The 26,050-nt window shown below is 38.9% G+C and overlaps 1 protein-coding gene across 1 annotated transcript in view; it reads left to right on the forward strand.

The window, feature by feature from the left end:
• The first annotated feature begins 6,237 nt into the window (after window positions 1-6,237).
• nck2a (NCK adaptor protein 2a) overlaps window positions 6,238-26,050 on the forward strand; it is a 35,538-nt gene continuing 15,725 nt past the window's right edge. The window contains exon 1 of the mRNA XM_033986572.2: window positions 6,238-6,479. The gene's annotated coding sequence lies outside the window, so the exon portion shown is untranslated. The remainder of the gene's footprint in view (window positions 6,480-26,050) is intronic.

The following is a 26,050-nucleotide window of genomic DNA, read 5'->3' on the forward strand; positions in this document are numbered from 1 at the left end:
TAATGTTTAGACTTCTGGTGTATAATACAGAATGTATGCTCCCATAGGGGCCTGTGTAATTGAATTTATTAGTCTGCAGCGCAGCACGGCCACTAACGTGTATAAATGAATTAACAAACTAATGCCACTAATGTCTATATCCAAAGGTACATTTGCATTGCAGCCCTTCACCATTCTGAAACAACAGCCAAAGATAATATGGAGTATAGCACGTCATATTCACCTTTTCCATGAGTGTGGTGTGAGTGTGGCCGCTGTCCTCGCTGCCTGCTCTGATGTGGGCTAAATCTGACACAGCAAATCCTTGATCACTGAGCCTGGTGTTGTGTTCCCAGGCCGCTAAATCCTCAAAGATGAGATGTTCCAACACTTTATATAGACCAAGTTATATTTTCCTCTTTTTCCTTTGTTCATGGCTCTTTTAAAAATACTCTTGAAGAACAACTGACATACATTTTTGCCAATGCGATGTTAGGTGGAAGGGGGAAACTGGAGTTTCAGTCCTTGGCCAGGCTCATATTATTGATGTGTTAATGGGCAAGACACCTCACCCTTATTGCAGTAAATGAAATGTATGTCTGTCTTTGTCCGTACATTTAGTGAGACTGCAGATGTTCTGAACTGTCTGTGTATCTCCCATGTGCTAGTGCGTTTAACTCGTGTTCCTGTTTAGGAGAAGCTCTCATCTGATCTCACTTAGCTGTAACAGTTGGGCCCCTCTGTCTGGGCTGCACGACAAGGACAGCTGACCGGCTGTGGGACTCTCCACCAAACGCCCAGGCCACAAAACAAAAACATTCACTTAGATCTGGAAAAGTCCTTTATGACAGCTGCACTCATGCCTCCTATTAGAACATCTGTGTTATGTTATTTTTCTGTGAAACTCTTTTATGCTATTATTTTTTTATGGAAAGTAAAATGTAATCATGAATTGTCAATGAATTGTAATCAAGACAAAGATGTTTCATTGAGATTGAGTTCAAGTTAAGTGTTTTTATAATGTGTCACCAGTTATTATATTCTAGCAAAGACCTCAAACTCGATTAAAGACTTTTAGGTCAATGGAAATGCACATGGCCTGATTAAACACATCAGGGTTTTGTATCGGCCAATCCCTGTACTTCTATAGAAACATTTATTTTGTGATAGTTTATCTCTAGATGATATAAATTTGACTCTGGGAGCGTGGCCAACTATTGACACAGACGTCACTCATCAACCTGAACGCTCCCAATATTTCATTCAGTTCAATGGGCCAATCATGTATTAGTGTCATATTGATACAAATCTTGTCTGTGTTGTTTTATGAACCCTCTCTTGTCTGTTTCAGTGTCATTTCTGTCATACTCACAAATTAAAATGTATGTTTAAAGTCCATAGCCGGTGTGCCTTCTCTCCATAGCCGTATGAGTGACTTGAGTGTTATATAATGCCCACTTGTCTCACATAGAGGCCGGTTGTGAGCGCGGTGCCTTCCCTCTGAATGCAGGGCAATCATGTGAACATACTCCAGGCAATCTCTTTAATGAATGAAAGGATCCTCTTTAAAACATTCACATCGATGCCAGCGTCTCAAATACAATTTAAATTAATTAAGATAAATTAATTGGATTTGTCAAGATGACTAAACGTACTAAAGCAAGTACAACATACCAATGATGGGAAGAATACTTAGAAAATGTATTTAGTAACAAAATACTGAATATCTCAATTAAAATGTATTTTGTAACGTGTTCTGACACATGGTTCAATCAAAGTACTGTATTCTGAATACTTAGAATATTTTTACATTGAGCCACATTTAAATTATAATGGAAAAACACAACATCGGATTAAAAAGCAGCTTTATGTTTGTTTCACCTTTTGTTCTGCATTAAGTATCATCGATCAGAGAAGGAAAAATTACACATGCGCTCACAGGAAGTGGTGTTTTGCATTTTTCTCACTAATACTGTGGAGTTTGAACCCAAAATTGTGTGATAAAGCACTGCACTGTATTCTGAGATTTTAGGAAAGTAACTGTACCGGAATACAGTTACTGGATAAGTGTATTCAGAATACACATTCACAGTACATGTATTCAGTTACTTCCCAACACTGCCAACAACTAACCCTGACACTCACCCTTTAAAGCACAACTGCATGAATACATGTTTACCCCCTTCTTTATATTACCTTTAATGCAATGACCTCTCAGGTGGCTTCCATTCTGCAGAAAACATGTGCCACATTTACACAAACAGGCTGAAGTGTCTTGCTCAAGGACATGCAGGACCAGGGATCAAACTGCCAACTTTTGGATTATTGACTGATCCTCTCGTTCAACTCTCCTTAATTACCTGAACTTACCTGTGATTAATAACTAAAAAACTTGATACAGTAAGTATTCAGACACATGATCTGACTGCAGTGCGTAGCCTTGTCCTCGGCATGTATTTTGAGGGAGTGTATTGTGATAGCAGCAGGCGTCTGAATGGTAACCATAGCTGAGCGGGCTGGGTCATGACATACATCAACACTGTCCATCAGGTGGACTTGAGACCGGGAGCTTTCCTGCCAAAATAAACTTCCCTTTTCATCAGCGTGATAACTATAGCTGCGCAGAACTGGCCCTCACATGGTCCATGGGTGTGTGTGTGTGTGTGTGTGTGTGTGTGTGGTGGGACATGGCAGGTCTGAATATGGAAAATATCTGGGTTATGATAGTTCTAATGCTGTCACTTTGCGTAGAATTTACTGAGAGAAAGAAGAACTCAAAATCTGTTCTGCAAAAGAATTGTAAATAATGATTTAAAGGAAAACATTGCCCCAGAAAATCCAGTCAAATAATTGAGTGAACATAAATTAATTATTCAATTAATTAACATACTTAGGTTTGATTGGTTGGAGAAGGTGATTGTGGGTCGGGTTATGTCTGAACAGTGGGAAGGTTTTGTTTGTATTGAATTACATCTACTACTGTCTAAACCACTGCCTCCCAAACTTTTTAAACCAATCATAGAAAAGATTTAGCTTTCCAAGTACTACCACATCTAAATCAGGTGACAGGACTATTCTAAGTCAAATCTAGGGCTAAACCAGGTCTAAAGGACTACGTCACTGTACTTCTAAAAAATAAATTAACAAGAAACAAAAAAATGATATAATTAATTCTAAATTAGGCAAACCCACAAACTGAAGAACTTTCCTAGTACCACCTGAAGGAGCTCAAGTATCACCAGTGACACTTGTACCACAGCTTGAGAAAAACATCTAAACGTCTTCTTATGTTTAATCGTTTAATGTTGCAACTCACTGTTTTTGTTGTTTTTTGTGTTCTGTTTCTTGTTTGTGAATAATAATAATAATAATAAAAATAGATGTTTATTTGACTATTATTAATGGGAAAACAGTGCTACTACTAACTCTGATGAATCTACAGCTATATTTACTCTGCTGTTACTTAATGTTTCCTCTTCAACAGAGACAAGATTCCACTAAATTAAATGAATGACAAGAAATTAATCAAAACAAAAAAAATGTAATTCAATATCTACAGCTAATCACTCGCATGTGGCTCAGGTTTTTCCAGTTATTGTGCAGTCAGTTGATAGAACAGCCTTCATCACTTCAACAAATGGACCTTTCTAAACGCCCCCTAATTGAATTCATCTATACAGAATGTTAGTCATTGTCCACACATAGGTAAAAAGTTCAGTTCGTATTAGCATAGGTATGTAAGAGTAGTGGTTTGAAGTAACCGCATGTGATGAACATTCAACTCAGATATTCATTCATTCAACTTGTGCAGTTTGACTAAATATATATCAAATTATAGACAATTGTTATTATTAAAATGGCATTTATTACCTGACACATTTTGGATATTCAGTTTCTCTAAACACACACCAAGAAACACATCTAATTAGAGGGTTATCTGATCATTGGAGTTATCTCACTGTAGGCCTCTGCTTCAGCCTGCCTCCAACATGGATGCTCTGCCCCCTTGTGTCAAAAAAATAAACTGTTGTTTCGCCACTGTACAATTAAATAATGTTCTTCATGTGGTTCAAACTTTTTTTGTTCTCTCTCTCATTATGTGTAGACATCTGTATGTATGGAATGTAAACATGTGTTACAGAATACTAGTGTAGTAACAACGTCCCGACACAGGGGGGTGCTGTAAGTCCCCTATTCAAACTATTCCATTGCATTTTGCTTTTATTAAACGTTGCACTTTAATAACTTAGTTTCTTTTCAAATTTATGTTTCGAGTCAGGCTATAGCCATCAGGTCTTATGTTTGAAATAGATGTAGATTCAGTAATTAAGAAATAATCCATGGAGATAAAGATAATTAGGGTAAGTTAAAGTGATTCTGGGTCTGGTCTTGGTTCTGTTTTACTCTTTCACCAGTCCCAGGGTCATCCAGGCTTCAGTAATAGCGCTGTTTTAGTCCTGGCCGTACGTGAAGGGCAGCTCAAGTGATGTGAAGTTTTCAGTGACTGAACTATATATTTTGCCAAGGCTATTGCTGAGTCAAAGGTCAAAGGTTGTCTCTACTCATACTGATCCAAGAGACAGATAAAAAAAAAAAAACAACTACAACACTTCCTTCTGTCCTCATTGTGGTCAGTGAGGGGCGACACACTCCAGGCAGCAGCAGCAGCAGCGTGTGGGTTTCCACTGCGTTGTCCTGAACTCGTCCCGGTGCTGCTGACGTCATGGAGGGGGGTACGGACCATCAAGTTGCCCCCAAACAACAGGCCACTGCGGAAGTTTACTTTCAAAATAAACCTGTAAGTCAAGCGATCGCCAAATCAAGAAAAACTGACGATAGATGTCGAACACCGAATATAACAGACTCAACGGCCCAACTGACTGGATTATAACATTTAAATATTAAACTTCTGGTTTAGTGCTGATAGTAGTGATCATAATCCAAACACCACTAGTGCAACAATCACTGTCACCAGTAAAGAAACATGAAGAAACATGTCAGAACATCGTCCCAGACAAGAAGAGAAGAAGAAGAAGAAGAAGAAGAAGAAGAAGAAGAAGAAGAAGAAGAAGAAGAAGAAGAAGAAGAAGAAGAAGAAGAAGAAGAAGAAGAAGAAGAAGAAGTTAAGATAAGATAATGTTGTTGATGATGATGGTGACGATGATGGTGATGATGATGACGACGAAGATTATGGTGATGATGATGGTGATGATGGTGATGATGATGGTGATGATGATAATAATGACGACGAAGATGATGGTGATGATGATGGTGATGATGATAATGACGACGAAGATGATGGTGATGATGATGACGATGATGATGGTGATGATGATGATGACGATGATGATGGTGTGAAGATGATGGTGATGATGATGGTGATGATGACGACGATGATGACGGTGATGATGATGATGATGACAATGACGACGAAAATGATGGTGATGATGATGACGATAATGATGGTGATGATGATGATGACAATGATGATGATGACGATGATGATGGTGGTGAAGATGATGGTGATGATGATGGTGATGATGATGACGATGATGACGGTGATGATGATGATGAGGATGAGGAGGAGGAGGAGGAGGAGACCACATATACAACTGGTCAAGACCAGTGGTTCCCAACCATTTTTGTTCGAAAGACGACTCTTAGTTTTGTCTCACACCCTGAGTGTCTATTTTGTGGTTCCATAGACAACGTTTTAAAAGAAGTAGGCCAATATTGTGACTAACTCTTATCTCATTGTGTTAGACCTGACTGGGAGGGATTTACTATTACTTTTCACATGGGACACTTACAGCTTTGTAACAATTTATTGAAATACATTTTCCTTATTGAATTCCATCTGTGAGACGACTTATTCTGCAGTACAAAAAAAAAAAAAAAAAAAAGCCAGAGGTTGGAAACAATGCCTCTTACTTAAACTTATGATTAATTTCTGTCTTTAACCTTTTAAAATGTCACTATAGTTCACTATATTCAAATATTCAACATTTTAACTACTTTACTAGAACATTTGCTCCAGAACATATTTTTCCACTATAAGCCTGGCCTGGACCTTATACAAGTCAAGCAGTCCACATACCTGCAGCTGTCGGCCTTTTTCTTATTACAAGATGATCATGTCAGCTTACACAACTCTATCTTGTCAGGCTGAAAAATGCAAATCAATAGGCCCCTGTGAAAGACTTGACTCATAAGAACTCATTGAGGTTTTATTGTGAAAGTGCGCCGCGGCGCTGCGCTGCTCCTTTGTGACAATTGACAGAAGTGATTGAGGTGGAGGCAGCCTGCCTGAGACAGAAAAACAAGCGAGGATAGGTCGACTCTTTATGGCCCGTCCACGTTTAAAAAGACATTTGTAAACGCCTGAATGTGGATGTGGATTTAAAACATTTTATTTGTTGGACCTGCTCAGCTCGTGCGCTCCGAGGGTTTCTGTTTGTGAGTGTCGCCTCTCGCACATTCTCAGTGGAGTGAACACTAAGGTAAGCTCTGACCGTAAATGAGCCGTGCAACTTGCTCCGCTGGACTGCTCTACTTTACTAAACGACGCAGGCCACGTTCTGCTGTGTCGGTTTGGTTTGTCCAAACTTTTACATTTACAAACAGTCGTAAAAGTTGGGAGTGATACGGTGGCGTGCTCGTCCCACTTTCTCCGTTTGTCGCTGGCTCTTTGTCCACTCCAGTGTGGCACAGTGGAGTGAGCGCAAACCTCGGGTGGCCTTTGTGCCTGGTGCTTAGCGCTCTCACAATCAATGAAATTTTAAAACAGGAAGTGATTGATTCAAGATATTTTGTTCATTTGTCGATTTAGACTTGGCTTGTGTTTGAAGGCCTGTTTTCTAGGCTGTGGCAGGTCCTACCGTAGGCTACTCCATTCCTGTGTGCCTTTGCCAAACGTTTCACTGGGATATAGCGTAGTAATGTGATGGTTTCTGACTCTTTCTTAGGTGAACCTATTGATTTTCCCCCCTCTATGATGATGTGTGTAAAGAGCCCAAATTATCCACAAAGAAGGACGCAGTTATATCTATGCGTAAACTGGAGACTAGTGCCACATGCTGAGCTTGTCACTGAGTCTAGTGGCACTTGTGAGTAACTGCAGCCTCAGTTTCATTTTTTTTATATGGTGGACAAATTTACCCTCATAGTCCATTACCCTAACAGCTGTAAATTACACAGGAGGAAAGAATTCATCTTCTTCGACTCCCTAGCTATTTCACACTTCGATAACCTATTGCATAAATCACAAGCAGGTAAGCCATGGCACACCTTTTCCTGGGACACGCCCTCTCTCAGGGACTCCATGGTAACACACATTTCTAGGACAAGATTCAGTTCAACAACAATGAAACTTTGAAACGGAGATTATAAAATCTTCCAGTGTATTTCAATATTTATTCATTGAATTCCTAATCAATCCCCTGTTTCCGTTCTAGGCCAATCTCAACAGGGTCGTGCGACTGAAATAGCAGTTTCATGCTTAGACATACGCCCAAAGTGAAGTCTCTCCCTCTGTTGTGTAGTGATTTATATGTTGACTTGGACATAGGGGCTAGGCGAAAACTTTCTGAGCACACAAGCCTCAAATACAGGACAATACTCAAGCTCTAATATAACTTTGAGCAAGATAATGATGAGGGAACGGGTTAAAAAGTAGATTTTGCACAATATGTCCCCTTTAAAAATACAGCACATCCTGATATCCAGTGACCTGATACATAGCCTAAATGCCTCTTAAGCTGTGTTTCTCTGTATGTTGTGATTTATTTATGTGGCCATAAAAGATTTATGCTCTGTATTTAATTTTGATATCAATAAATCATTTCTATGTTTACCTATTTAGGACAAATTCCACTTACATTGACCTGAAGCAACATATTTTATTTGGCCTACTAAAAATCCAACCACTTTATGCTTAGAATCAGGCCTTACCGGAGTTCATGCATACAGGAATAGCATCTATGTCAAAGTGTATTTTTATGAATGCTCTGTAAACCTAATCTCTGCTGCAAAGAGAAACCAATCAGTGGTCAGGAGCAGGGAACAATACTCCAGGGATCATCACTGTACCAAGATAAGAGCTGCTCCATTGTTATTCTGAGGATCCAATCAGGGTTATACCACTGCTAAGGCCCCGGGGAACACAAAAGCTCACTAAAGATGGCATTTACCAATGTAATGAAGGGATTTGAAGTTTGTTGTTAAGGAACGGGGATGCAGAGGATCTATAAACAGTTTTGATGAGCTTTCTTTTTTTAATCTTCATTCCTTATCTGTCTTTTTTTTAACTTAGTCTGAACTGAACACTAACTGAACAAATATTGTTTTGGTGCCACTGGAGGAATATGACACTGACTTGCACTGGAAGAGTACAATGGTACAATGTCTCTTCCTTGAACCAGGGGGTCAACAAAGCCCGAGTTGGGGACATTTTCTGCGGATGTGTGTATAAACGTAACACTGTATGATTTTAAGTAGGGCACATCGAATCCCATTATAATGGATGTCCAACCTATGGCCCAGGGACCAAATGAAGGCCAATGTTTTTTTGGCGAATTTAATTAACACTACCACTTCAAAGCAATGACTTCACGGTGCATTGTGATACACACCTAACATTATTATTAAAGATATGATGGCTCTGTCACAGCTGTGTTAAATGCAGCCTTCTGAATGACTAAATGGAACGACTATTTGGTGGTGGTTTGCAATATTAAACTTGGTAGTCAGATATCCTGTGTGATACCAAATATCCCATGTCATATCAAATGAGTTCTGGCCCGTTGCCATAGGACGACACCCCTTGGTAAAGATAAAGATTGATGTTTATTTTATTATTATTAAACCAATGTGTGTGGTTGATGTGAAAGTAGCAGATTGAGGGCCTCTAAAGCATTTGTACAAACATGGCGCACATGTTTCCACAGCAAAATCTCTTTTTAACCTGAATGATACCAAGTGTTAATGAGGAGAGAAATGGACGGAGTCTAAGAGTTTATGTTTTGTCCATATTTTTTGTCAGATTACTACCTACAGTTTAGAAATGAGACCCCAAGAGCTGAGAGGATATTTGTGTCATCAGGTGTACATTGTTTCATGGCCCATTATGCTCCAATTTATTTAATGAGTTGGACATTTTCCAGTTGTGTCTTCGATTCATTTACAAAGAAACAATGGCTTGGCTTGTCCAGGTATACCCCACAATATCGTCGGTTTTGAATATTCTAGAAATCACATATAGACAAGGCACAAATTTTCTACCCAATCTATCACTCCTTTTGTGCTAAGAAGTTATTTAGGCCAAATTGGTGTCTTTTTAGCAGGTTGTTCTTCTCTGCGTAGTACTACTTCCCTGATCGTTACAACCTTGAGACAAATGCATAATGAATATGCCTCAAACCATGGAGGATTAAAAGGACTTGCAAAACAATTTCCCTCTGATAATTGAGAAATGTGCAGGATTATGGAAATGGAGAGTGGGATCTTCCTGGGGCGGTTCAGTTGGTGTGAGTGTGTGCGCTGAGGCTTGCTCTGCGGGCACCATCACACAAATGGAATTCAGTTCCAGTGAAAACCTGCTACCACAAGAGTCCCATATGAAGAGACGGGACAGGAGGGCAGAGACGTGTTTGATTGAGACTTAAGTCAAACTCCTTGTTGGTGTAAAGGCTGTAAGCTTGGTCAACATCGGTGGTGGTTTTGAATGTACATAGGACAAATATTTCATAGATATTTTAGATTCTGACTGTGCATTGTGATTAGAACAAAAGAAAAATTCACTCTAAAACTTTTTCACCATCTGACAGAATTGAAGACATTTTTGCCACTCATTCAATTTACACTAGGCCTGTCACAATAACATATTTTGAAGTTTGATATAGCGCAGAAGTAAATATAGACGATAAACGATAATACTGAAACTAATTTATGGCACTGACACTAAAACTCAAGAGCAGTTTTAGACCACAAAAACTATTCTAAATCTCCGTTATTGTTAAAAAAAAATTAAAAAAAATCATGAGCTGCAATAAATACACAGCAGAATGAAACACTTTAGTACTTAGTTTGCATCTGTAATGAGTCATAGAAGTTGTAATTCAACCTTTTACAGCTTAAATCTTATCATCTAGCCAAAAAATAACAAAACATTTCCAAGTGGTGCAAAGAAAAAGTACACATGATAAATATTGACGCTGAAAGAAATATTGTTCCAACTTGCATATATTGAACAATAAGTTGATATAGTAATTATCATGACTATGAAACGCACCTATTTAACACTTTCTGTTTGTTAGCTAGGTGTGTTAGTTTCAGTGTAGTTGGCGCCTCCCGTCAGATAGATATAAGACAGTGTCCATCAGCAATCTGACCAGAACTGAAGAAGTCTCTTGGATGAGCAGCAAAACATTTTTGTCAGGTTTACAGAATATAATTTTTCTTTTGCTATGGATCATACCTGGACGACTGAGGGATCACACAGATTAGATTTGCAATTTATGTTTTAATGTGTTGTGTTCCAAGTGCACATTTTAAACTTTTGAGAGAGGACATGTATGTGAACTGTTGAAATAAAACAATCGCATGCCGTTCAGAATGTGTTTGTAGAAGTCATGAGTGCTTTTACACGTGCTTGAGTATCCTGGTTATGACTGTTTTTTTGTTTAGTTTTTTTTCTGGATCTTGGTTTTGTTTGTGTCCATGTAGACGCAGTATCCTGATGTCAGTATCTTGGATATGCCAGTATATCTGTTATCGGAAACTGTGGTATGAAGACGCGATACCTGATTTGAAGTTTCTTGATGTTTAAACTGAAGTAACAAACAAGGTGGGAACAGCAATTTTCCCAAAACGGCTCAAACTTCTCCAACTTCTTTAAAAATAAAGTTTAGCATCATACTCTTTTCTGTGGCTCTCTGTGCTGCTCCCAAACTAACTCATGCTGTGGGACTCTATTGTATTTTTTAACTGTTAATAAGCCCTTCATGTTCTTATTTGATTGTATATTTTGTTCCTTTTATGTATGTCTTGTTGATAAGCCAAAAGTTACCCATGTCCTACTGCTCCTAGCTGACAATGTCGCTTCTTTTAATCCTCTTAGATTTAAGTGCAGCATCAAAACAATAGATCATGGCATTCTGTTAGAATGATTAAAGTCTTGGGGAGGGATAAGGGGGTCGGGGCTGCAGCATTTGAAAACTTGTATTTCAGATAGAACATTTTCTGCCTCCATTTACAACTTTAACTTCACGGCTGAGCTAAAATATGGACTGCTGCAAGGTTCTGTCCTTAAGTAGTCCTCTGGACTTATTCTCATCATCATTATGCTGATGACACCAGCTGTACCGTCCTTTCACAGTAGTCTTGTAAAGTTTTAAACAAATCAAAAATTGGTTGGCTGTACTTTTTTTTTTTTTTTTTAAGATTAATGATTTTAAAAAGTAGTAATTCCAATTGCTTCCCTTGATTTTAGAAATCAGTTCAATCCAGCGTTTGATAACCTGATAAATAACATCACACAGAATGCTAGAAATTGTGGCATTTTGTTTGAGTTTTAAGGATCAAATAAATAGTAATGTGCAAATACATTTATAAAATCAAGCCATTTTTATCTCTGCATCTCAAACAAAACTATTCTTTATCGTCATCGACTTGTGCAAAATCCAGCATCTAGACTATTAAAGGTCCATATAGATATGGCCATGTTACCCCAGTTCTGGCTGCCTTTCACTGGCTACTGGACAAGCAACATATTGATTTTAAAATCCTGATTTTAACATTTAAGGTTTTAAATGACTTGGCACCAGGGTAATAAAGTGATCTCCTTACACCATATGTTCCAGCTCATGCACTTTGCTCTGGTGAGGAATCCTGTCTAATGGGGCCTAGGACCAAACTCGCCACCAGAGAGGACTGTGCCTTTTTGGTTCTTGCCACCATCTATGGAACTCACTGCTCCATGAGCTCTGAAAAATGGTTTTAAAAGTACTGAGACAAAATATATTTATTCTGTCAAGCCTTTGATTGATCATATCTTGTAGTATTGCTTTAATGTGTTAAATGTGTTTCGTGCTTTATTGTGGGGGAATGACTATTTTTGGCACTGTAAAGCTTTTTGCTAACATAATAATACAAGTTATTTGTGTAGTACTTTTCAAAACAACAGTTAACAAAGTTTCTACATGTTTAACTGTGCCGTGGTTGCCATAGTTACCACTCTAAATATCCAGGATACTCGGATTTGTCATGTACACGAAGATATGAGTATCGTGATTTCTCTGAGCACATTAAAAGCCATATCCAGAATACTGTCCAGGATGAGGCTAACTGGCATATTTGAGCAGCAGCTGGCAGGTTTTATACATATTTACAGGAATTTATGCAGTGTGTGAACATCGAAATTTCTGTTCAGTTGCTCTTAATCTTACTGGATCAGTGCCTCTCTAAATTCCTGTTTTATTGTTATGATATTTTTAGCAATAAAGATATTTTTCTTATCTTACAGCAGCTATTGCAGCACAAAAAGCCATTGAACATGTAAGTAAACATTGATCTCCATGTTTTAATGCCTGAGCTTCGACTTGATATTATTGTCATGCGTCATTAGTCCCTATCCTTTCATACCCATGGGCTGCAGTAGAATTACTGCTTTAATCCATATACAAAATCTGTTCATCAGTGAGTGGACACGTGACAGTTTTGCTGAACTTCTGTCAAAATGAGTCACAGCCATCTGGACCGTCTGGCTCTGTGTAACTGAGAATTCATAACCCAATCTGCATGAATCAGTGCAGTGAACCGGGCTGTATGCAAATGTACGTTTGTTTACTGTATGAGATCTAGTGGCACCTGTGAAGACATTAAGTCAATATGTTTTAAGTCAGTTAGTGTCTGAATGGCTTGAGCAATTTGTCTACTGGGCTGCTGGATTATGAGTAAATTATTATCAGTTATTTTATGCTTAATTCATATCACCATTATTTTCTACAACTCTTTATGTCCATCATTGTGACTATCCTCTATATATTTGTCTATATATCTATAGCTACAGTTGAAAACAGAAGAAAAAAAAGACACGCTTTTTTCCTCACTGTCAGACACGAAATCAGACATAATTTTATTAGTCCTAATTGACCTAAAACAGGAAAATGTATTTTATTTCCTAAATACCAGAATAATGAGAGGATTGTTTAGACCATTTGTCATTACTTTCTTCAAAGTAAAAAGTCTACGTACATTAGTATTTGGTACCATTGCCGTTAAACTGTCTGGCTTGGATCAAACATTTTGGATATCCTTCCACAAGCTTAAATCACAGGAATTTTGGCCCATTCCTCCTGACAGAACTGGTGTAACTGAGCCAGATTTGTAGGCCGCCTCGCTCGCACATGCCTTTTCAGATCTGCCCATACATTTTCAACAGGCTTGAGATCAAGGCTTTGTGATGGCCACTCCAAAATATTGACTTTGTTATCCTTAAGCCACTTTGTAACCAGTTTGGCAGTATGCTGTACTTCAGACCTGAGTGGTACATCCCGTGTAGGGGCTTGTCCTCCCATGATGGTACGTCCAGTACTTCTTCCTCTGCAAAAAATATAGATAAAAAAGCAAATTAAAAACTACTCAGAAACCACTACATTTAGTCCATAAACATCATCCAGTCAGCACTAGAGATGCACTGATCCAACCATTTTCAGTTCCGATATCATAGCTTTAGGTATCTGCCAATTCTCGATATCAACCGATACCAGTGAGAGAATGAAAACAACATTAAACATTTATTTCCATTAAACTAAGATAAAACTGCTCAGAATGTGTTATGTAACTGTTATTTATCTCTTAAGTAACTACAGAACAGCTTTTTATAAATAATAAATCAAACATTCTGAGACTTTCTGCACCAGCTATGACCAGTAAATAGTTTTATTACATAAGTGTATATGTCCAACCAGGATATCGACTGAATCAATATTTGGATGCCAATATCCAATACAGCAAATTTTTCAGTATCGATTTTTTTAGTATCGTATCGGTGCATCCCTCGTCTGCACCCTTCTTTGAGTTTCTACAGTGATTCCACATCCTCACTTATTTGCCCCTCTCCTCTGTATTGTTAATTGGTTTGCTGAATGGAGCAACATGATAGGCTTTGTCTAATCCATTTGTGCCCTGTGTCTTTCACTCTATACACACACACACACCCCCCCACACTCACACACACACCCCCACACACACACACCCCAACACACACAAACTCAGTGCCTCACCCGGAGGAAACCCTGCTTTATTTATGAGATGTATAGCTCCGTGGGGCTCTCTGGAGGGATGACGACTGCACACAGGCGCTATTGGGCTACAGACCCCTCTCTCTTCTCTCCACTTTCTCTCTCCTCTCCACTTTCTCCCTCCTCTCTTCTTTCTCGCTCTCCTCTCCTCTTTTACTCTCTCCCCTCTTCTCTTTCTCTCTGTGTCCTCTCATTTGCCCTCTGCAGTTTGTCTTGGCACGCTCACTGTTGTATGAGGGCGACCTCTGCCTCAAAGCTGCAACACCAAAACAACAACAAATCTGATTGGACACAGTAGTTTTCTGATAGCAAGACATCACTCACATTTATGAAATGTAGAAATATAGCCTTAAAAATATGGTTTTATTTAGAGATTTTGTGCAATTTAATAATATTTATAATATAATTAAATGTTTGGGCCTTCTGTGATGAGTTCCCCTCTGCTCAGTAGCAATTTTCAGTTTTGGATATGATTTTAGTTTGTAAGACAGATTTGAAATGAACCAAAAATGTTAAAGTAACATTATTATTTCTCTGTATACCACAATACCATTTACAAATTCTACTTTAACAGATGCCAAAAGTGTCTGTGGTAGTGTTATGTTCATAATGTCACTATAACATCATGTAACACGGACAAATGAACTCTCTGGAGGCAGGACCCGTGCTCCTTACAAACTGTTCCCATGATCTTCTCTAAATCCTGATTCAAATATAGATTGTTTTGTCCTCTTTCTGGAAAAGAGCTGCAATGGAAAATTCCTGAAAATCCATAAATAATCACAGCTCTATCTTCCTCTTTCGAATAAAAATAAACTCTATTCTTCCTAAATTTCTTGAGTTGCATCATAAATTGTAAAAGCGTGACTGAATGCCAAACTGCAGGCGTGTGATACTGAAACTGCTCAGCCCCGAGAAACAATGATATTTTTGGTCAGTGTTGATCTGGTTCTTGTGGTGATGCAAGTCAGAGCAAAAATATTGTAATTTTCAGCTTCAGCTAATCATTTATAATTTTACAAAGGGGACAATACTCGCAGCAAATTTTAATAAGGATTTTGGTTCACTTTGGCAGAGTCGTTAGCGCTCCTACGCTCAGCCTGCTTAATCACTTGCTGAAGACATGCATCTAGTGGAATTGACTATATCTCAATGAGGGACGGATTTGAGAAGCTATAACATCCAATCACTTACATGGCATGCCAGGGATTACACACCTCGCCTATCTGCTTGAATTCTCCAGTGGGATGTGCTGATGCTGCTTTTTCAGTTCCGGTACCATTTCCGATACTATAGATTTAAATGAAAACTGACAGAGACTGACAACAGCATTTATTTTCTTCAAACAAAAATGGACAGAACTGATCCAAATGTGTGATGTAGCTGTTATTTTTATGAAGTAATTACAGAACAACTTTGTATAAATAAAAGTTCAAACATGAGACTTTCAGGGCCGACTTTGACTTGTAAAGGGTCTTATTACATTAATCATACATCTATATCTGATACAGAAAATGTTTCAGTATCAAATCGGTGCATGCCTAATTCTCCCACTTCTAACCATATTTAATGTGTATGTATGTGATTTTGTGTTTTTGTGACTTTCTGCATTAGGAGTGAACCGGATGATGTTTATTTCCTTCTTGATAAGGATATTTAGCGAATATTTTAAAGACGTATCAGGAATGTGCTAAAATGTAAATGTTTTGATTGAGGTTCAAGTCTAGGACAATTAAAATTAACCACAAAAGAAGGAACTTGACTGACTTGATAGCGCTGTTCAGGAAATTACACTCAACAATTCTACCTCCTTTTTTGATAATTATAATTGTAGATCATATATTTGATATTCTAATTTTGCACAACTCCAAAACAACCTTTGTGATCTTATCCTTTTTCTGTGCATCTCCCACTTCTAATCGGCGTTACCATTTTCCTCAACCGTAAGCTTCTGTGATGTTTTCTTCAGGCGTTGCACACATCTGACTTAACGCTGTGAGCTCATCAGGTGGGCATGCCATTGTTGCAGAAGTCTAACCGCAGTGCCTGTCTCCATCAGGGTCTGTTTCAGAAGCCCAGAGCGAGGGCCTCATCAAAGGGAATAATTCATATATCAGGGGCAGAGGCTGAGGAGGGAGTGTAGTGAAGAAGGTACGAGTAATGGGCAGAGCGAAGATACAGTTAATGTAAGTTTATCTCATACACCAGAGGAAGAGCATCATTACTGCATTTTTATATGAGACAACTTTTATTTTTTAGGACAACTTTTCTGAACTATTTAAAATCATATGTAGCTTGCCTGGAAGTGCCACTGATAGAAAGTTTATCTTTATTGCTGCCATAAAATGCATTTTATGGCTGCAATTTTTCCAGATATAATCCTTATCATTGGAAGTACATGGTAAATAATTAACTTTGGAATCAATACTTTAGAACCTCAATATTTGTACCCAATTCTGTTAAGATTAGTCTATCAATAGGTTATGTACTGACATAACTATTGCACCATAAGAACATGGTAATACAACTGAGTGAGAGATCTATCATTTTTTTATTTTTACGTTTCAATCTTCCCTTTGTCTTTCCCTTCAAAGTTCATGTATTTCTTTTATTTGTGATTTGTGCCATATTATTTTGTGAGAAAATGACCTAATATCACTTTCACGTTTTTACATTTGGGTTGGATAAAGGGTTAAGCTTTTCTTCAGTGACAGAAAAAGAAAAACTGTCAACTGATCTACACAATTATTGTATTATACTGTGTGAAAACCTTGTCTCGTCTCGCCTTGTGCCTCATCTCATCCCCATTTGTGATACCTCTAGGGCTGTTTGTAGTACTTCACAACCAAGTGTGCGTTTTTCCCATGAATCCTGTGCAGATTCACAGAATCGGGGCTAGTAGTTCCTCTCCCCTGTTGCTTCATTACGTGAAACGCTCTGCCTGCCATGTGCTGCTTTAAGCTGTTATTTCAGATCTATTCCAGTGCACTTCATAGAATACCACCCTTTTTGTTCATCGTGGTCTTTATTAGTAATTCTAACTCGTATCTCAGTGTACTAAAGCTGAAACTGAACTTTTTTTTTTCAAATGTACTCCAAGAATTGAGCGGTCCAGGGAATGAGCTGTCAGGCTGGTGAGGTTAAGAGAGGGTTTATAGGCCAAAGAGGTGATTTACAGCAAACACCTGCCTATCTCTAACTGGGATTCCAAAACACTTTTATTTTACTTTGTGTTGAGGGGGGTTGGCTGAAGGATGTTGTTTACTGCAGACCAGATGCATCCCTCATGAGAAGCAGGTCTGGAACTCTGACATCCAGCCATTCCAGTTTGGCCTCTGTCAGCATTTTTTTTCAGATTTTAACATGTAATTTGTACGGATGTACTGATCAGACACTGGGATACTGAACAATTTCCTAGATCGAATATCTGCTTCCAAGTATCGGTTCAGTTGATATCCTGGTTTGACATATAAATCAATGTAATCACACTATTTACTGATTGCAGTTGGCTCAGAAAGTCTCAATGTTTGAACTTTTATTTACACAAAGCTGTTCTACGGTTTCTCCAAAGATAAATAACAGCTACATAACACATTTGGATCAGTTTTGTCTTTTGCTTAAAGGAAATGAATGTAAAATGAATGGTTTTTGCTCTCTGCACTGGTATCTGTTGATATCGGTATATACTTAGTAGCTGTAGTATCGAAATTTGTATCGGAACTTGGTGCATCCCTGGTAATTTGTCGTAATTTGCGTAGAACACAAACATCCTGGCCAGTACATCCTCAACAACAAAGTTTGTCTGATACTACTTTAGAATTTCTTAATCACTTCACGACAAAGTAAACACAGAATTTATTAACTAATCAAGAGTAATTGGCAAGAATTACGTTTCACAGCTTTGATTTTTGGCATCATATCATGACAGTCGGGAACATCTGGGTTTTACAAGTGCGTTTGGTTTGTCCTTGTTCTAATTTCACCACAGAATCTATCTACTGCGTGTGCTGGGTTTCTGCATTAGTAATGGACTGTGTTTATTGTGTTGGAGGCCCGGGGTGTGCTTGTCTACGGACCAAATCAAAGTTTCCATGTTGATAATGCCGTTTTCATGTCAGCGTAGCATCTGTTGGCAACATCTGCGTCTCCATGTCATAAGAGTTTGAGTATTGCTCAAAGTCAAATTTTGCAAGTTTCTCTGAAGTTCTTTTGGCAGCTTCCTTCACAATGTCGTCAACTCAGCGATTTCTTGGAGCAAACGGGAGACAGTCAATCAAAAAAGAAAAAACACAACTTGGCAACATTTCACATAGTTTCAGTCTGTTGCACTTTGATGCCATTCAAAGATTTCAGCTTCAAAGAAAAATCAGGATTAAACCTAATTAACGTTTATACCGCGATACAGATACTTAAATTATATGAAATTATAGCTTCTGGTCATTTGTGTTGCTTGACCTGGAGGTGAACTGTTTCTTTGTCAAACAACATCACCTCGGGTTTTGCAGACGTCCCTCAGTAGGAATCACAGCAGCAGGAGCGAGTACTTCAAAGCGCTTTACTCTTGTTTGGCTTTTGTTGTTGTGCCAGGGGACATGAGCGCACACGGTCGCATACAGGGTGGTAAAAATATCTTGTTTATTCACAAAAACATGCTGTGGAAGGGATAAACACATCACATGGTACATAGAAAATTATAGAGGCTGTATAATGCAACTTGTACTCTTTAATGCATCATTTTGAGAAGGAAGCGTTTGAAAGTAGGAACGTCGAATCGGTAAATGAGCTGCCAATGTATCTGAGCGACACCGTAGTGGCTGTTTAGCTCGTAGATAAGATGACAATAGTAGGGAGGCACCAGACCAGCTTTTTCAGTTCTGATACTGATTTCTACACCTTCCCATACCAGTGCAGAGATTGAAAACAGCATTTATTTCCTTTAAACTAAAATAAGATAAGACAAAACTGATTCAAATGTGTGATGTAGCTGTTATTTATCTAAACATTCTGACACTTTCTGGGCCAACTACGACCTGAAAATAGTCTTATCTCACTTTACATGTCCAACCAGGATATAAACTGAATCGATATTTGGAAGTCGATACCAGAGCCAGCTAATTTTTCAGTATCTGCATCGCTATCCGGTGCTAGTATCGGATCGGTGCATCCCTAACCAATAATACCTAAAACCACATAGTTTCTTTCTGTGTTCAAAGTTGGTAATGTTTCTTATATTTCATTCATTGTATCCGTTTGCTAGTGGATTATAGCACTGACCCATATGGCCTAAAATTTTAATCTAAATCATTATCTAAAGAGACATTTTGTGTAGACGATATAATTGGTGATGTACCTAAGGCTGCTTAAACGTGTCTTTTATACAGTGCAGTATTTGAAATGTCATATCATCCCTATATATTTCACAATATATCTGCAGTGTGACCAGCCCTAACTTGCCTCATGAGTGTCTTCCAGATTAAGACCTGTCATTGTTTCTGCAAAATGAATGACGCTGCTGCAATGGGGGTGGATGTTTTTCTTCGTGATCCTGACAAATGTTTAAAATTTAACCTTAAAACCCAAGTTACACTAATTCTGTTTTGTATTTGTCAATGCCTTTTGTGGGATATTTCACAATCTATTGACCTTTTTTCAGACAATGGCAGATGATGGTTTGGAGAGAAATATTGGAAATCAAAGGATGGGGGGGGGGGGGATAAAGTCACATTCTTCCCCATCTGTGTTCACCAGGCCACCCAGCGACTGTTGTCATGGAAACAATCTTAACAATTTCACCTCCACTCAGTCAGAAGAGGGCTAAGCATTTACCCAAAAAACGAGAGGCGTGTGAACATGAAAGTCAAAGTGCATAGTTGGGGCACGGCGTCCTGTGTAGGTTGTGTGTAGCTTTATATTAGAAAGACTTAGTGGATGACGTACTTATTTAAAATACAGAAATTAATTGCATAAAAAGTTTGTCTTCAGCTTTTTAAACCAATCGGAAAAGGTTCAATATACCATGTCTCTTATTTATATTAGAACATGAGCATTTGCATTTAAAACATTGGCTCCCCAAACTCATCCACATCAAGCTGACAATTACTTGTCCTTTAACAGCATGTGGGTTAGTTTTAGTTTTAGTCTTGGTTGCTCAGTGTAATGAACTTGTTTATTTGTGAAATTGACTTGTATAGTGGTAGAGGCTGTCAGTGCCTCAGTCTCGTTCCAAACACACTCGTTGGCAGAAAGAAGGGAAGCAGTCTGTTCTTCCAGAGAGGGACAACTATAGCAATCGGTGGTATTGAGGAGTGAAGAGGAGGGAGGTGGGGCGGCTCTCACATCGGCTGAATAGGCCCACTGCCTTTGACCTGAATGCCAACCACAGAAAGCAATGCCAGTCGTTTTCCCCTTTAAACATCCCCATTTTTATAATCCTCTTTCACTTTCTCTTTCTCTTTGTGTGCTGCTGAAAGAGCCTGGGAGCTTAGCCCTGAGTAAAGGGACTTGTGAAGTGGTGGTGCAGCCCAGCTCAGCAGTCCTCCGCTCATCCTCGCTCTCTCCCTCTCTTCCGGCTCCCCCCTCCTCCCTGTCCCCCTCAGCAGTGCAGTGCAGGGGTCAGAGGGCCAGCGGCTCCCAGGCTGGTTCCTTTTAAAACCTTCTCTCCCACACATCCTTTGTTTATTTGTTTGCACTATCATAGAGACCGCTTGACTCAGTCACCCTGAGGTGTGTAAAATATCTCAGTTATTCAATAGATTCCATTAAAGGTTTTTTTCCTCACCTCATAATAACTCACTATCATGTATTACCTGTTTTCTCTCTTTTAGTTTGTTCTCTTAGCAGGATTAGTTACTGTATTGTTATAAAGCCAGTGATATAGGTCAAACAAGTGTTGATGAAGCCCCAAGGACATATAGTCGGAAGTGCATTATTAGCTGTAATTGATCATATTTATGTAATGCTTTTATTCTACAACTAGAAACAGTTCAAGCACTCACACGTTCACAAGCATGTGCAGACAGGCCTTGAAGCTGTCAGCCTCTACATTTACATGCACAGGTCAATCTGAGTATGCCTTTGACCCAGGTTTTGTCTCATGACCCCATTGAACTGGTCAGACCACTCCTGATCCCAGTCTACATGAGGGTCAAAAAGCCGAATACCTGTGAACGGGGTGCTAGGAGACACTGAGGGTGTATCGTAATTTTGGATTAGCGTGAAAACTTTCCAGCTACTCCTGCTAATAAAAACAGATGTCATGCAGCCACACATCACTTCCTGTGCCAACAAAAAGTTCACTACATTTAGTGATTTCTATTGTGTAGTCAAGGACAGAAGGGGGCAAAGGACCTGTGGTTTGGCTTCAGACAATTCAGAGAGGAGGGAAAATGCTTTTAAATGACTGACCAAACCCCAGTGCTAATCATTGATATGAAAATCCATGCATCCTAACACTCGTTAATCCTCATGTTTTAGGCTAAATGGCCTGGTAATCAAAGTTTAAATACATAAAATATTAATTATTGAACTGTATGATTTGTGTGTTAAGTGAGCTATGTGCTAGGTTTTATTGGTATTTCTCATAAAATAAACACAGCCTTTCTACCTGTAACATTTAGTTTGTATTATTATTTTTGGATGTAACTTGAGGTTAACTCCAGTATTTTGTTGGATTTCATATAGTTAAATGTAATGTTTGCACTCTACATTGTATAGTTTAGTGGTTTAAACAACGTTACATGCATTTCTGTGGATTCGTTTATCATAAGCTACAGTTGTGCTAGTTGCGAAAATCATGGAATAACAGTATTAAGTTTGGATCCAATAATCCAACGCATGGTCGAATATTTACATCATTTATTAGTCATTAAGAAACTAGTGATTAAATTGATGAACAAGCTTGTTTTCCATAAGACATCATTGTGTGGAGCTGTTCAGCCGGCAAGAAGGAAGCTAGAGCTAATCAGCCGTTACTTTCTCTAAAACAACCCTTTAGTCCGTTGGCAGTGATTTCATACATCTGTGAGAAACAGCGGCTGCTTTCCTGTGGTTCTGATGATGGTTCTCAATAATTTATGCCAAAAAAGAGAGAGGATCCGACAGTTTTATCTACCGCCATTGAATGAAACGGGATGCTTTGGCTCCAAAAATGGGCGGGACTCAGAAGAGGTGCCCGTATGTTGAAGACGTCTATTCTTTTGCAAATATATAAGCATCAACTCATTCACTTTGAGCATAATTTTTTTTGTAAATGTTAAGAAATACTCTGCTCACAAGTCGTCATTTGCATCAGAAGCGCATTCAAACACATCAGTCTGTCAGTTTTAACATAACAAACCAAACCATCGAAACTCAAGTGTTTTCCACATGGCAGCGATGCGATTGCTGGTCAGACTGTGCCATCTTTTCAACCATATCAGCTACAGACTATATATATTTTTTATAACATGCGAGTCTCATAAATAATTTTAAGTGGATAAAAGTTTTACCTAAGCTTGAACTGGACATAAAAGCACTCTGTAAGTAGTCCTCCAGGGTTCTGTTGGTGTGCAGTGTGAGTTTGCAGGTGTCTGAAAACACTGCAGTAGACACTATCTGGCTGCCTGCTCTACATGAGTGGCCACAGAGGGATGGACTTGATTTAGAGTGGCGTTCCCATCACCCGGCTTAATGAGCAGGGTTGTCAAGGCGACGGAGAAATTGGTACGATGGATGACACAAGGTGAAGTACTTGTGCTACTATGAGCTCAGCCAATTTAGATGAAGACACTAGTAACTGTATAAGGCCAAGTCCCTCTCTGCTGTGGTGTATTTTTGGAGATGTAAAATTTGGTATTTGGAGGGTTCATGCAGTTGCGCTCCACTATGTATTCTTTGTATTTTGACCCTTTCACTTATTGCATTCATATGTGCAGCTAGTTTGTCTGTAGTGAATACGTGTGAGTGTGTATGTCTGTGCAGGACTAATAATCTGATTATGACCCAATTTCTGTGATACTGTGCTATTTTTGTCATATCATTTTCTTGTGATTCAGTGCTTGTGATTCTATGCTCAAAAATGGACATTTCCACCCACTCCTCCTATTGGTCATCTTCTGTGTAAAGATGTAACAAATTATTTCTGTATAAACCTCATGGTACGATATTTATTGTGATTTTGTGGGAATGTGCATGGTGTTATAGAAGGGCTCACGATATTGAGCTTATGCTTACAATAATAATGTAACAGCCATATTAGCCAGTTATTTGTCTTCATTTTTCAATTATAGTGTTCCCTCGTTTATAGCAAGGGATACGTTCCAAAAGTAACCCGCAATAGGCGAAATCCGTGAAGTAGAAAGCTTTATTTTTTACAATTATTATATATTAAGGCTGTTAAACCCCTCACCACACACTTTATACACTTTTCTCACACAGGCATTAACATTTTCTCACATTTCTCTTGTTTAAACACTCTCAAAGTTCAAACCTTCATAGATTTTAATAAATAAGCACAATATTATAGAACAAAACCAAATACTATACTGTACTGTAAATAAAAATGACAGCTTTTAGAAATACTGTAACAAATTCAATTTTAATGGCCTACGAGGTTGGACATGTAAGAAATGATTAATAGTGACTCACGTGTATTTCACTGTTCCTCTGACCGCGCCTCTTCGTCTTGGCGCCGCTCCGCTTTAATGCCTCGTACTGTTCTTTTTCCTGCAGTCACTGATCCACAAACTAAAGCAGACTCCATCCTTACGATGGTCTTGTTGCAGTTACAATCCTTTTTGCATTGTTATTGTCCTCCTTCTTCATGTGACGAACCGAAGATTAATTTATTCCATAATGGCGCCCCCTACAGCCGCGTAACTTCTACCTTCCCTTCCCTCAGTCCAACTTTTTCTGCGATAGTTAGCATCTTCCTCGGCCTTTGGGCACAGGCACCTTTATCGGTGCAGAACGTTTCATCAACATTGTGGGTTTTATCGGGGAGAAAACTTTGCAAACATACAGCACTTCAGAGTCACACTGAGACCCAACATTTAAATTTGGCTGAACGCATTCTGCTGTAGGGCAGTGCTGCTGTAGGGCAGTGCTGCTGTAGGGCTGTGCTGCTGTAGGGCTGTGCTGCTGTAGGGCAGTGCTGCTGTAGGGCTGTGCTGTTGCGCTGAAGTCTTTTAGTCTGGGCTGGACTTCATTTTTGATGAATTTGCGGAACTTTTCTGAGTGTCATTTTGCCAAGGGAGTCCTCATGATGCCTGTATTTCCTGAGGATACATATACTGTGTCTCAGCAGAGACCACGTTGTTGTTTGTCTCTTTTTCTCCTTTAGCTCTTGTGGTCTTGGCTAAACCAAAATGCGTCTGGTATTTTAAAAGCAGCAGGGGCATTATGGGGGGCATCATGGGGGGCATTCAGTGTCTGCTCAGCTTTCCTCTTTATCCAGTCTCCTTTCTTTGCCATCTGCATGTCGCTGTGTTGAGTGTGGAACACATCCAGAGTACAATCCTATTGGCTCAAACTGCAGATCTGACTGGTCATGTGGCGCAAAGGATCATGGTATATGCATTTTTTTTTCTACTGACACAAACTCAAAACTATTATTTTGTGCACAAATGCATGCCATTTTCAATATCAAAAAGAAACCACAACAATATCGAGGCAATTTTGCTACTGCGAAATTGCAATACCATTTTGTCCCCACTTCCTATAAGGTGTGAGTGAGTAACAAGTGGCTTTAACCAATCACAGTGAAGTGTGAACTTTCAGACTCCGTAATCAAGGCTCTATGAAAATTGTGACAACCCAAAAAAAGTTGTTTTTCTTTTACTGAAATGCAACTATAGTGAAACAGCAGAATACTGAACAGTGTTTTCCAATAAGTCTACCTGTAGTTTACCCATCCATCAGTGATCGTCCACTGGGAGAGTAGAATTCAATAAGCTGAGGGAGGCGAGGCAGAGCTGATACAGGAGTGAGCTAGCCCGCGGCACACTCACATACCTGCCCCTGTCTACTGCAACTGTTTATGTATATTTGAAGAACATAAATGTCAAAATGGTGACATCTCATTTATTTTTTTGTTTTGAAAAGTTGGACTTGTACCAAACTTTTTTTTTTCAGTGCATGATATTGTAGTAAAGCACTTTTTTTGGTAACTGTATTATCGATTTCTATCAAATTTGAAAAAGCTTCAGCGTTGCACACTTCCTTCTCTTCTTAGGCGTCCTTGTCTGAGCGCGTGTGGAAAGCCAGTTTGACGGCTTTAGTGACGACAAGCTGAGGCACATGTGTTACAAAAAATGAACCCGGCTGTTGTGTGTTAACTGCATTATGAATGTTATAGGGTTTTACATAATAAACTTGCATAAATTTAAAATAATATCGTTGAATTGAGTTATACACGAACGGGGTGATCACCTGTTCCTCTTTCAGTTATCCTTTTGTCTCTTGCCCTACTTGGAGAATGTCCCACTTTCTCATTGTTGCCATATGAATTATAAAGAGTGAATCCCAGTATTGCCAAAACGTTTCTTTGTGTGTTAATTTCAGAGTTTTTTAATATGTTGGTTCCTATTGCTATTCCAGCCTCTTTGTGCGTTATGATTGTTGTGTTACTGCATTTATCTTTGAGCTTAGGTTTTAAAGTCCGTTCCTCCATGTCTTACCATATGGGCTCGCAGTTTGAAACCATATTCACCAAATATCCTGTTAAAGTGGTTTCAACCTCTACTTTGAAACCTTTAGATACTCTTCTTTCTCCATGCCTTTCGTTTCATAAGAGG

This window comes from Periophthalmus magnuspinnatus, chromosome 21, assembly GCF_009829125.3.
Source record: "Periophthalmus magnuspinnatus isolate fPerMag1 chromosome 21, fPerMag1.2.pri, whole genome shotgun sequence".
NCBI classification, from domain to species: Eukaryota; Metazoa; Chordata; class Actinopteri; order Gobiiformes; family Gobiidae; genus Periophthalmus; species Periophthalmus magnuspinnatus.